The sequence below is a fragment of the Eurosta solidaginis genome, chromosome 2, assembly GCF_040869045.1.
Source record: "Eurosta solidaginis isolate ZX-2024a chromosome 2, ASM4086904v1, whole genome shotgun sequence".
NCBI classification, from domain to species: domain Eukaryota; kingdom Metazoa; phylum Arthropoda; class Insecta; order Diptera; family Tephritidae; genus Eurosta; species Eurosta solidaginis.
Genome location: NC_090320.1, coordinates 74,800,975 through 74,816,000, shown reverse-complemented (window position 1 = coordinate 74,816,000; position 15,026 = coordinate 74,800,975). Strand labels below are relative to the sequence as shown.

General features: G+C 41.7%; 1 protein-coding gene across 4 annotated transcripts in view; it reads left to right on the top strand.

Moving 5' to 3' along the window:
* Nucleotides 1-15,026, top strand: part of LOC137239934 (lipase member H-A) — a 230,065-nt gene that overhangs the window by 136,402 nt on the left and 78,637 nt on the right. The window lies entirely within an intron of this gene.

Sequence of the window (15,026 nt, the reverse complement as noted above, 5' to 3'; positions counted from 1 at the left end):
CAGGTGATCCAATCACTTTGGAATTTTGACTTCTATGCAGAAGATATCACACTTACCCTACAAGAACACTGACTATCATATGACTATCATCTGATTGTCAGCAATGTCAACCTAACGATCAGCGCCTCATACAAACTTTCTATCACAAACTTAAGGGGACTTGCGCAAATGTGATGTAAACAACTGTGTACGTGTGAGTTTTTGTCTCCTTCTTATACACCAACATGGCCTACTGATTAAGTATATAGCCGTACTGCTCACTCTCATTCCTTTTCCTGGATCAGTGCTGACACTCTAACTATCAAAAAGTGTCATAAATGATAGTTTACTGTAGATATCAGGTTTGACTGTTATACTATCATAAATGACCATTGTTATATTCCACCAAAAATGAAACAATGCTTTTTGTTTTTATTTACTTTATTTCATTACGTTTTTAATTTTGTACGTGATAAAAGCATACGCGTTTCTTATTTCTTTAAAATAAATAGTTTTATAAGAATTCGAGTTCAAAATGTTTAATTTAAATTCAGAAAATAATAAAACAACAGAAGAGCGCTTTCCTCATGCGGAAACACATTTAAAAATGAATCACCACTAACCACTATTATTTTTCGCGTATCAATTTTTTGAGTGCGCCCCATACATTCCGCCAGCTTTTGGTATTTTTTAATATTATTTTCGATTTTTTTTTCTTTTAGCATGGAGCTTTGAAATGCTCTCTTTTTCATTTTTTAAACTTATTTTTTTTATGGTTTTCGTCGGTTGAAAATGGCTGAATTTAAAAAATAACAAAACAACCGTGATAATCATTTGATTGTCATATGACAGTCAGTAGTGACAACATGATTAAATCGGATAATCTGTTCTCGCATACATAAAATTCCGTTGAGAATTATGTATCTGTCTCACATGCATTATGGTATCTGCTGTATGTTCTTTTGTTCTGTACCAGGTGTGCGAAGCCTTCCCAGTTTCAGTCCTTTTTCATGATTATAGGCTGTCGTTGGGAACATGCGGACATGCGTGAGCGAACAAAGGAACATACATAAATTTGAGTATCAATGTTTACGTCATCGCAGGATCAGCATTGTCAATTACAAGTGTGAGTGTATTAGTAAAACTATCAGCGTTTCTTGTAGGGTAGTTTGATTCACAATGCATCCCTGCAAAAACGCTCCACGTCATTTTACTATTCATTTTACGGTCATTGTGACTTTTCCCAGCGGTTATATTCATAGTCATATTTGCATGGCGTGATTAGGTTTTGTGACCAAATTTTCCGTTTCGTTCCTATTAATGTGATCATGCATTCCGCTCCCACCTATAGGATGTGAGCATAGTACTGTGCTGCTCACACACGTCACAATGCTCGTCAAATGGCGGTCATATTCTCCGTCATTTCACTCTACGTTTTCGAGTCATTTGACAATCAATGTTACTGCGGTTTTACCATTTATATAACCGCCATATAACATGAATTTTACCTGCAGATTTACTTTACCTGGAGCAGCCATATGATTAAAATATGAACCAAAAAATTGAATTTTCAATATTTATTTTCAATATTATTATATATGTATATGAAATTGGATCTTATATTAATACAGTTCATATAAAAAAGAAGCAAGTACTTTAATGATAAATAAACTCGCTTAATTGTTTTTTGTTTTCCAATTGAAATCTTTTCTAAGCGAGCAGAAAATAATTTTAAGCTTTAGAAAAAACTCCAATTATTTGAATCAATTTAAATCTACAACTTAAAGCTTAGTAGAAATTCAGATTAGGTTTACTTTTTTTTCAGATCAAGAATATTCAAAGGTGTCGTGGAATCAGATTGCTGTCGTAATTGGTGAACTTAAAAATATACGACTAGTAATTGAGTCAGACTTATTATTGTTCTAAATCTAACCATTCAAGCAATAATTCTGCAACCCTTAGCAGAAGTATTGATTGGTTTCAAATCTAATTCCAACAGCAATCGTGCCACGACATACTTTATTATATATGTACATGAAATTGTAACTTAAATTAATACAGTTCATATAAAAAAAAGTAAGTACTTTAATAATAACATAAAAAATATATTAATTGCTTGGAGCTATATTGCTGCAGCAGCTAACTTTATATTTGGACAATTCAGAAGTGTGTTATATTAATGTAAAATTTGAGTTGTTTCCATGGTTGTTTACTCTTTTTTCAGATCAAGAATATTCAAAGGTGTCGTGGAATCCGATTGCTGTCGTAATTGATGAACTTAAAAATGTACGACTAGTAATTGAGTCAGACTTATTATTGTTCTAAATCTAATCATTCAAGCAATAATTCTGTAACCCATAGCAGGAGTATTGATTGGTTTCAAATCTAGTTTTGACAGCAATCGTATCACATCCCTTATTATATATGTACATGAAAATGCAACTTAAATTAATACTGTTGATATAAAGAAAAGTAAGCACTTTAATAATAAATAAACTCTCTTAATTGGGTTCAATTGGAATCTTTTCCTGTGCAAGCACATCGCTAACCTCTGTTGGCAAAAGATATGATTATACTGTCTTCGATAGATAGTCGGACGAGCCGCTACTCGGCGATGTAGAGATGACCGTTGTGTCGGTGGCAGCAGTTACAACAGCAGTTTCTAACTTTGCACCATCCGTACAGTGTGATGAATGCTTCACTGCCTTTTCCAATTGCTTGGCGCCAGCAATTTTTGCTGTTTGTAAAGCTTTAGCTGTAATGCAAATATATAGATGGGTTAAAGTGGTTTTCGTATGGTATTCAACAACTCACCCTTTACCATCATCACAGCCTTTTCATCGATTTTGAATATGTGTACTGTTTCAGTATTCAGACCTAGTTCGTTTGGTGCAATATTTTCGATTTAATTATGTATACTATCCGTTAGGCAGACAATCAGGTGCTTTCGATTCATACATATACTGTGGGTATTTGAGCCATAGACGCAATGACAGATATTTTGATTCTTTTTGAAGTGTAACATTTATAAACAGTTGGGTTTCTCTTCTGTCACCATCACCACTAGAGAGCTATTGAAGAGACGCTCCGAGTCACGCTGTGGCCACCTTGTCACAGTTGCTGATGGAGATAATGCGAAGCCATTTTTACCATCTAATAAGTAAATTGAACTGTAGAGGAAGACACATTTTATAAAATTTAATAAAACAAAAAAATGATAGTTGTGTCAAAATGGGGTAAATTATTGTATGTTAAAGTGTAGCGAAGTTTGAATAGATTTTATTCTTCATTCTTAGAAACATGTACGAAGGTACCTGATAAGATATTAAAAATCCTAAACGTTTTTTTTGCAATAACTTAAAAAAAACTCATATTCAAACTTCTGCTTAACTTCTACATATCAATAGCTACCTTTACCACCAGGAGTCACTATTGCTTCTACGCCTATGCTATTTGTTTCCTACACCGATGAGCTTTGTAATAAAATAAACAGCTATCTCCCCAATCTCTCCAGTTTTGTCGCCTCGCGAAACCTGATATTGTAACCAACCAAATCATCGGTGATCTTATTTAAAACATGGCCGCGCCAAATGTCGACCATATGACATTACCCTACCGCCTGTCTTACACCTTAAAATTTTGGGTGTGACTTTCGATCAGGATCTACATCTTGGAGAGCATGCACTAGCACGAATACTAGTAACGAAAATCCAGAGCTGTAACAAACATTTAATATAATTCGATAAATCGGCAGTACTTGGGATAAATATAAATAGACGTTTGCATGGTACGCGTCTCCGATATGGTCGCCAAGCCTAAAGGTTACTCACTGGAAGAAAATACAGGCCTGCCAAAATGCTGCCCCGCAAACAGGCGGCGGACCTTTATGCTAGGAATTGCCCGGTGAATCCAGTACTCAAAGAACAGTACCCAAAACTTGCAGAAGATCGCGTACTCCCCACAGAAAAGCGAGTCACTCTAGCTCAACTTCGTTCTGGATACTGTAACAGGTTAAACTCTTACCTATCCAGAATCAACCCCGACATACAAAATGTATGCCCCGCTTGCAATGTGTCCCCACATGACACCAACCATCTCCTTAATTGTAATGTGGAACCAACGCCTCTAACACCCCTTTCCTTATGGTCCACCCCTGTTGAAACAGCAAGTTCCCTTGGACTCCCGTTAGAGGATATTGTTAGCCGTCGTCCTCGCTTGCGAATTTAACCAATAATAAAGACAGGCTAATGTGGCAAAGTACATTTATTGGAATTAAATTGAATGGATGGATGAAATGGAATGGAATGGTTTATTTCTATAAAACGACATAAATTATAAAACGAACAATATAACGAAAGCAACTACTTACCGCAGTGTGATCCTTCTCCCTTGGTTGACGACAGCTAACAAAAATTTGTATGCTGCCAAAAATGATAGAAACCTATCGTTCTAATGCGCAGCGGTTTGCCGAAAAAGCTCACCCGATTATGCACATAAGCAACAAAGGAGAATGACGCATTACGGTTTAAAAATTCAATACAAATTTAGACAACAACAAACAACAGAGTATACAAAAAATAACATGAAAGGTGCATATACATAACTGCTTTCGACTGCATGTATGCATATGTATGTACAAATGAAATGAAATAGAGATGTGCAGGCATATTTCGGTATTGAAGATTAACCCATTAACGCTGGCTAATTAGATGTAAGGGCGTGCCGTGACATCCCGGCCCCCGTGAAGCGATCCGGTTCACCAACTTCAACGTCCAAGATGGCAAGCTTGGAAACGGCACGTCTTTTGATTCCAGCAGAGGTAAGAATATCTGCTCGCCTTATTACTCCGTCTGGTCCAGGATACAGTTGCTCAACTTTTCCACGACACCATTCTCTCCGTGGCACATTTGGGTCACATATAAAAACCAGATCACCTTCCTTTATAGGTGTTGTCCTTTCGCACCACTTAACTCTTCTTGTTAATGTTGGGAGATACTCCGAGATCCAGCGCTTCCAAAAATGATCCCTTAATTGTCGGGCAACACGCCACTGTTGGCGCAAGACGCACATACCATTTGTTACATCGGCTACACCTGGAGTCTGCGCTGTGCTCGGAGATCCCAACAGAAAATCGTTCGGTGTTAACGGTTGCTCTTGTTCAACAGAGATTGGCAAATGGGTAAGTGGACGGGAATTGACAATGCTTTCTGCTTCGATGAGGAAGCAGTTTAAAGTGTGCTCACGCGGCGCTACTTCTTTGAGTGTGTGGTGCAGTACTCGCTTGACCGACTGCACTAGTCTTTCCCAGGCACCACCTTCGGCGGGATTACAGGGTGTATTGAACACCCAATCGACTCCTCTTTGCGCCAGCTCACTTTGCACCCGCTGGCAATCGAAAACCTCATGGAAACGTTTTGCTTCGTTATCGGCGCCCACGAAATTCTTGCCGTTATCGGACCTAATCCGCACTGGCACCCCGCGGCGGTTGATGAAATTGCGAATAGCTATTATACACGAGTCTGTGCTCAGATCTTGGGCCAGTTCCAAGTGGACAGCTCGTACAGTGAGGCAAGTGAAGAGGGCCACCCATCTCTTTTCGGTGCTTCGGCGAACTCGTACGTTGAGCGGGCCAAAATAATCGAGGCCTGTGTAACTAAAAGGCCTTACGTATGCAGTGAGCCTATCGACGGGCAATTGCCCCATTAGTGGTGGGACTGGCGTGGCTGTCCTGAGACGACACAGTTGACAATTAACGATAACACTACGTAACAAGGCCCGTAGGCGAGGAACCCAGTACGTTTGACGAATAGCGCAAATTGTGGCTTCGATGTTTTGGTGGCGCATTAGATTGTGGTGATGCGCTACGACCAGCCTGGTGAAAACGTGATTAGGTGGCAGAATAATCGGGCGTCTGGCACTTATTGGGAGCCAGCTGGCTGCGTCAATGCGTCCGCAAACTCGAAGCGTTCCTTCATCATCGATGTACGGTGATAGCTGGCGTAGCGAACTGTTGCGAGTGACCTCTTTGCTATCCTTCAACTGTTGTATTTCTGGACCAAAACACTCGTATTGTACGATGCGACACAGGATTAGTTTAGCTGCGTTAATTACAGTAGCTGTCGGTCCATACATACATCTGGCTGAGCTTCGATTGCGACACATATTGATGAAAAGAAGGACCCGAGCAGTCGTACGAACTAACCTGTTGAATGTAGAGAAACGATTAAAATCTATCAAATTGCTACTCACAATGACCATGGCATATTTGGGTCGCAACTCCTCATCGTGTTCGTTTTGATGAATGGCGGGAATCTCATCAGTGGGCCAGTCGCATTCGTTTAGGCGTAAGAATGGTGGACCATGAATCCAACGGGCTGCTGGGCCAAAGTCAACTTTACTACTGAAACGCGTTGCTTCATCAGCGACGTTTTCCTCAGTGGGCACCCATCTCCAGTTGGAAGCATTTGTGGAAGACAATATTTCGGCCACTCTGTGCTGCACAAAAGGCTTGTAGCGTCGGTGCTCACTGTTGATCCATTTCATCACGGTGGATGAATCGCTCCAAAGGAAGCAATCGTTCACGACGAAGGAGTGCTCATTCCGAATTATCTGCATCAGACGCGTACCCAAGACAGCTGCTTGTAGCTCTAACCGCGGTACTGTAAGCGGTTTCAAAGGCGCGCACTTGGATTTCGCGCATATTAAGCTGACACTAATTTCGCTTTGACTGGTGGTTGATCTCCAGTAAGCAACAGCAGCGAAGGCATCCTCGCTGGCATCGACAAATATGTGGAGCTGCAGATTTTCTGGCTTACCATGACCAAAGTAGAATCTAGGAATGGCGTATTCGGTGGCGGCTGGCAGTTGTCTTCGCCATCGTTCCCATACAATATAGATGCTGTCAGGCAATGGCTCGTCCCAGCATGTATTTTGCTTCCAAACCTCTCTCATAAGCAGTTTGGCACCAATGACGAACTGAGAAAGGAACCCCAATGGATCGAAGATCGACATTACCACGCTGAGGAGTTCGCGTTTGGTGGGGCGTTTGCTGCCTGTCACTACGTCTGGGTCGACTCTATTGAACTGCAAATTGAATTTGAAATAGTCGGTTGATGACTGCCAGTACAATCCAAGCACCTTCTCAGTTGCCAAGCCCTCCTTACTAGATATTGATTTTGTAACCTCAGCACCACCCAAAGTAGTGACTACCTCCGGTGAATTGGAAGCGAAGTTGCGGAGTTCGAACCCGGCGTCCAAGTGGATTGATCGAACCTGTCTGACAATGGATATGGCTTCTTCATAAGTGTCGAAACTGTCTACGAGATCATCGACATAGTGGTAATCGGTGATTGCTTTGATAGCGCGAGGCGAGGCGGTGTGGCTGTGCTCAAGTGCGTTCCGCGTTTTGACGTAGTGTGCTGCGCATGGCGAGCAAGCAGCGCCAAAGGTCATGACGCACATCTCATACACATCAGGCTCTCTTCCAACGACTCCGTCGCGCCAAAGAAAACGCTGGGCACATCTATCTTTAGGTTGCATCACCACTTGGTGAAACATTTCTTTAATATCGCCCGTTACGCCAACTGCTCCTTCGCGGAAGTGAAAGAGGATCGATGGTAGAGGTCGATACTCTTGCGGACCCTTCAGCAGCATTGAATTTAACGAGACACCATTGACCTCAGCTGCGGCGTCGAATACCATCCGTAACTTAGATGGCTTGTTGGGATTGACTACTGCAAAATGTGGTAGGTACCAGGTGTGGGGCGTGACCATCGATGCTTCCGGCTGTTCGAGCTTACGGGCGTAACCCTTCGCTATGTAGGAGTCCATCGTGGCCTTATAGGCTATGGCAAAATTGGTATCTTTACTCATTCGTTTTTCGACGCTAACTAATCTTTTCAACGCCATGGTGTAGCTATTGGGCAGCTGGATATTATCACGCTTCCAAATCAGACCTGTTTGGAATCTTTTATCGGAGACACGGCATGTGACTGAGCTCAATACAAACCTGGCACGGATGTCGGCGGCACTTTCGATCGGAGGCGATGGTCTCACCCCGAAACTTTCAATGGAAAAATATTCTTCGATTAAATTATGTAGGGACTCGTTTGTCATGCGATGGGCTAGTAGGCAGGAAGGCGCGGTTGGAAGACGCTTGCTGGTTGGCCCAAAAACTACCCAGCCCAATTCGGTGTTGGCGGCGAATGGTCCGTTCTCCCTCATCCTTACAGTAGCAGAAGGCAGACCTAGGTGGCAGTGGTCGAGGCCGATGAGAAGCTTAGGTGTTACTCCCCTGTATGGCTGAACTGGCAATTGACGTAGGTATTTATCATCGCAATGTAGGTCGGTTTTGAGTAGACTCTGTGATGGCAACTGCAAGTTGGATACGGCGTATACGTTGCGAAGCTTGTGCTTCTTCTCTAGGCCAAGACCATTGACGAATAAGTCCACCAAAGTTGACGACTCTTGCGTTGACTGTCCACCAAACCATTGGATATTGAGGCGCTGTTGTTGTCCATGTAGGCCGAGCTCTTGGGCAAGCGCATCATCCAGCATTGTGACAGAAGAGCCTTCATCCAACAGCGCATATGTATCAATGCGCTTGTGTCTTCCATGCAAGGTCACTGGAAGTATTCGGAAAAGAAGCTTACCTTCAGCTGCACTGGCAGAACAGCTTAAGACGGATGCTTCTGCATCCTTCGACAATTGCTGGCATTGAGATACTCCTTGCGCTTGTATGTGTGTTTTCGATCATCATTTGGGCGTTTCGCTAACTGCGTGTCAAAAGCACCACGGCTTGGCGGTAATGCTGGATGCGTATTGTTCACGGCATTTGGAACCTCATGCAGAAGTTTGTGGTGCATTCTTTGGCACCCGTTGATAGCACATGTCTTCCGGCGCTGGCAATCCCGAGTAGCATGACCAGGATTGAGACATGCGAAACACAAGCGCCTTGATTTTGCCTCTTTCCACCTGGTGGCTACTGTAGTATCGATGAAGGTTTTACACTCAAAGGGCTTGTGGCCGCCCTGACATATTGGACATCTTCTTGGCTGTGGTTTCTTCTCGACGTGCAGAACTACTCGGCGCTTGGAATCGCGTTTGGCCTCTGCGTCGTATACTGTGCAGATCACGTTGGCAAGTGAACTAATCCACTCGTTAAAGTGCACCACTGTGGGGCGAGGCTTTACCTTTGCTGCAACCATGGCCCACTCGACGCGCTTACTCGTTGGCAATTTGGCTATCAGCTCGTCAAGGAGTGTGGGATTGGCCAGCTGATGTTCACCATTAGCAGACTGGAGAAAGGCGCAAATATTTTTTACCTTCGTGGCAAATGGAACCAGTTTCCCTAAGGCATTTTCGGGAATAGGTGCAATCTCATGCACTTTAGCTAACTGGCTGCGGATGAGCTGCTCCGGCCGACCAAACCTGCACTGCAACTGCTCAATGATGCAGCCAACGTTATTGGGGTGAATCAGTAATGCTTTCACCACTTCGCGTGCCTCTCCCTTCAAGGCTTTCTGTAGTCTTTGGTTATTTTCAAAATTTGAATAACCATATGCCGCTGTTGACTCAACCAACGCTGTATGGAATACAGGCCAGTCTTCAGCATTTCCAGAAAATTCTGGTAAATCAATAATCTTTCTCGGCATTATCGAACCGTGTGACATATACCGCATATTCCCGTTACCTATGTTGGCAGAAATTGGATGAAACGTTCCATTGGACGAATGGCAAGAAATTGAGTCGCCAATAGGAATGGTTGAGGCTGCATATGAATTATGGCCCACATATGATGATGTGATGCAGGAGACTGATGGCGCGTAGGCTGAATTATAAATAGCTGTACTAGCTGGCACAAAATTAGGGGGCTCGACGATTGTATTTGTATGTACGGTTACCGGTTGCGCAGGTAAGTGTAGCGTTGATGGCGACGCAAGCATTGGCTGCGCTGCGACGTCAGCAGAGGTAGTGGCAGAGCTTCTACAGTTAGGTCCGTTACCTTGGAGTGCTGCAGTCAGTACCTCGTTTTGCAGGTCCCGTTCTTTTAAAGCTCTTTCCAGCAAGGCGATTCGTCTTTCCATGGCCAGAAGTGTACTGTCATGATGAGATGTGGTTACCGTCGCTGAGTATGTTGATGCTTCAACGGCCGTGGTAGCAGATACCTTTTTAATGGTCCCAGTGGCAGTGGGGTGACATTGCTAGTTCCTTTGGCTGCAGTACCACCGCCGCTGTAATCCCTGACTGGCATTACATTCATTGCACCAGGAGTAACTGGTGTTGTATTGGCAGATATGTTGACGTTTGCGGCGGTTACTGGTAGCACCTTGGCTGGTGCTGCGCTACTAGTGGTGGTGACGACGGATTCGGCGGCGGAAACAGCGGTTGATGCAGTTGCACTTCTTTCACCAGATGTGGAATTAGCGGCTGCGCTGGAGTCGCTTTCTGTATTCAATCGAGTGCCTCGACGTGGAAGATCGCGTGTCATTTCAGCCGAAACCAATGGCAGATGTATAGGCACTTTGTTAGACAAATATGACGTATGGCAAAGTCGCTAAATTTATTAAATATATGCAGGTTGCGTTATGTAATTAAAATTATGCTGCTATATATGCAGCTCTGCGAAATAAAGATGTTAGCCGTCGTCCTCGCTTGCGAATTTAACCAATAATAAAGACAGGCTAATGTGGCAAAGTACATTTATTGGAATTAAATTGAATGGATGGATGAAATGGAATGGAATGGTTTATTTCTATAAAACGACATAAATTATAAAACGAACAATATAACGAAAGCAACTACTTACCGCAGTGTGATCCTTCTCCCTTGGTTGACGACAGCTAACAAAAATTTGTATGCTGCCAAAAATGATAGAAACCTATCGTTCTAATGCGCAGCGGTTTGCCGAAAAAGCTCACCCGATTATGCACATAAGCAACAAAGGAGAATGGCGCATTACGGTTTAAAAATTCAATACAAATTTAGACAACAACAAACAACAGAGTATACAAAAAATAACATGAAAGGTGCATATACATAACTGCTTTCGACTGCATGTATGCATATGTATGTACAAATGAAATGAAATAGAGATGTGCAGGCATATTTCGGTATTGAAGATTAACCCATTAACGCTGGCTAATTAGATGTAAGGGCGTGCCGTGACAGATATTGATGACAATTTGTGATTAGTCAGACCTATTGGATGGGGCGAAGCACTATTACAACAACATTTAATTAATTTGATTTTATTTTAATTACTTGCAGTTGGGGTATGCCCTGTTGTTGTTGTTGTAGCGATAAGGTTGCTCCCCGAAGGCTTTGGGGAGTGTTATCGATGTGATGGTCCTTTGCCGGATACAGATCCGGTACGCTCCGGTACCACAGCACCATTAAGGTGCTAGCCCGACCATCTCGGGAACGATTTACGTGGCCACATTAAACCTTCAGGCCATCCCCTCCCTCCCCACCCCCAAGTTCCATTAGGAGCTTGGGGTCGCCAGAGCCTCGTCTGTTAGTGAAACAGGATTCACAGCGGATAGGTGAGGTTGACAATTAGGTTTGGAGAAGCTATATATTGCGCTGGCAACCTGAAGGGTTGCGCTACACACCCCTTGAATCTGGTATTTTAGTCGCCTCTTACGACAGGCATACCTACCGCGGGTATATTCTTACTCCCTTACCCGCTGGGGTATGCCCTCATTCTCTACTGTGCTCAAAACTATCGCCTCCAAATGGCAATCCAATCAAGATGAGCTAAAAGTAACAGGCAAACATGTTATAGCAGCATGAAACCTTCAAGGCCATTCCGCCCTCTCACCCCAAAAGCTATGAGGTCGCCAGAGCTCCAGTTGTTAAAGAAATAGGATGCACCATGCTTAGGGGAAGTTGACAATTGGGTTGTAGTATCTATATATATTTACTATTCTGCATTAGAATTGCTCACGGTTATTTATACTATGCAATTACATATTTCACTTTCTTTCTTTATAAACATGCACACATTGATATGAGTTTTTTTGCTAAAACACACTTTAGTAGACCAAAAAATATTAAAGAATGCTTATATTAATTTCTGCAAAATGTAGTAAATACAGGTTGAAAAAATTAACCAAAAAATCGATTTGTCTTGCTGTCTCTGCTGAATTAGAAATGGCGGATTTTTTTGCACGCAAAAATGACGTATTTTGCTATCCATATGAAAATAATAGGTGCGATAGAGCACGATACATTGTGGGAAAGCAAAATTTGTCAGCATGCTATTTCATTTGCACAATTTTTCATTCCAAATCGTCACACCTGTCAAAAATTCGTGTGGCTGTGTGCGTTTTTGGTCACACGATTTTTGCAGGGATATAGTTTAACCATGGTCACTACACTGCCTGCCGTTATAGATGATCATACTCATAACTCGAAAGGCAATTGAACATTGTCTACTATATAGTTTATCACAGGGACGGGCATATTTTCGGCTCCTAAATCGGTTTACATTCAGCCCAATTCTAAACGAAAATTCCGTGCGAGTTTTTTCCCTTCTCCCATTCCTCGTATTCTAAATATAAATTCCTTGTGAGTTTTTTCACTTCTTCCTTTCCTCCGATTCTGAACAATGTTGGAAAAAGCGGAAACCGAAATTCGAAATTCCTATTCCCCAATTATTCTTCTCCCTTCCGCGGGAATAAAAAAATCCGCGAGGACAAAATTCCGCGAGAATATTTAGAATTGGTCTGATTGAAAATATCGTACTTCGCCTCAAACGGCATTAATCGCAAGAAGTTTGCGGAAACACTAAAAAACTGAAATGAAAATATTCTCTCTCAACCTCGAAAACCAATTCCCAAACTGTGTTGCAATAGTACGAAAACAAAAACATAAATTTTTTGGCAAGAAATACGAAAAACGGAATAACCATAGACTGAAGTCGACTTTATGTTAAGCAGCGCATTACTGACATTCATTTCGCCTTCACATACATTTAATTATATGCAAGCCGATTCATTTTTATACTCAGTAGAGCAGAGCTCACAGAGTATATTAACTTTGATTGGATAACGGTTGGTTGTACAGGTATAAAGGAATCGAGATAGATATAGACTTCCATATATCAAAATCATCAGTATCGAAAAAAAAATTTGATTGAGCCATGTCCGTCCGTCCGTCCGTCCGTCCGTCTGTCCGTTTACACGATAACTTGAGTAAATTTCGAGGTATCTTGATGAAATTTGGTATGTAGATTCCTGGGCACTCATCTCAGATCGCTATTTAAAATGAACGATATCGGACTATAACCACGCCCACTTTTTCGATATCGAAAATTTCGAAAAACCGAAAAAATGCGATAATTCATTGCCAAAGGCGGTTAAAGCGATAAAACTTGGTAGATGGGTTGGCGTTATGACGCAGAATAGAAAATTAGTAAGATTTTGGACAATGGGCGTGGCACCGCCCACTTTTACAAGAAGGTAATTTAAAAGTTTTGCAAGCTGTAATTTGACAGTCGTTAAAGATATCATGATGAAATTTGGCAGAAACGTTACTACTATTACTATATATGTGCTAAATAAAAATTAGCAAAATTGGATGAAGAACACGCCCACTTTTTAAAAAAATTTTTTTTAAATTCAAATTTTAACAAAAAATTTAATATCTTTACTGTATATAAGTAAATTAAGTCAAAATTCAACTCCAGTAATGATATGATGCAACAAAATACAAAAATAAAAGAAAATTTCAAAATGGGCGTGGCTCCGCCCATTTTCATTTAGTTTGTCTAGTATACTTTTAATGCCATAAGTCGAACAAAAATTTACCAATCCTTCTCAAATTTGGTAGGGGCATAGACTCTATGACGGTAACTGTTCTCTGTGAAAATGGGCGAAATCGGTGGAAGCCACGCCCAGTTTTTATACACAGTCCACCGTCTGTCCTTCCGCTCGGCCGTTAACACAATAACTTGAGCAAAAACCGATATATCTTTACTAAACTTAGCCCACGTACTTATCTGAACTCACTTTATCTTGGTATAAAAAATGGCCGAAATCCGACCATAACCACGCCCACTTTATCGATATCGAAAATTACGAAAAATGAAAAAATGCCATAATTCTATACCAAATACGAAAAAAGGGATGAAACATGGTAACTGGATTGGTTTATTAACACAAAATATAACTTTGGAAAAAACTTTGTAAAATGGGTGTGACACCTACCTAATTAAGTAGAAGAAAATGAAAAAGTTCTACAAGGCGAAATTAACAGCCCTTGGAATCTTGGCAGAAATACTGTTAGTGGTATCGCATATATAAATAAATTAGCAGTACCCGACAGATGATTTTCTGGATCACCTGGTCCACATTTTGGTCGATATCGCGAGAATGCCTTCACATATACATCTAAGGGCCACTCGCTTTTAAAACCCTCATTAATACCTTTAATTTGATATCCATATCGTACAAACACATTCTAGAATCACCCCTGGCCCACCCTAATGGCGATATCTCGAAAAGGCGTCCACCTATAGACCTAATGTCCACTCCCTCTTAAAATGCTCAGTAACACCTTTCGTTTGATACCCATACCGTACAAACATTCTAGAGTCACCCCTGGCCCACCCTAATGGCGATATCTCGAAAAGGCGTCCACCTATAGACCTAATGCCCACTCCCTCTTAAAATGCTCAGTAACACCTTTCGTTTGATACCCATATCGTACAAACATTCTAGAGTCACTCCTGGCCCACCCTAATGGCGATATCTCGAAAAGGCGTCCACCTATAGACCTAATGCCCACTCCCTCTTAAAATACTCAGTAAAACCTTTCGTTTGATACCCATATCGTACAAACATTCTAGAGTCACCCTTGGTCCACCTTTATGGCAATATCTCTAAAAGGCGTCCACCTATAGAACTAAGGATTACTCCCTTTTAAAATACTCATTACCACCTGTTCGAGCGCAAGGTTTTTCGTAATAAAATAATATAATTTGCCACATGGTATAATCGCTACAATTTTCACACTTTAATGTCGTCGCTATTGTCACACCCATT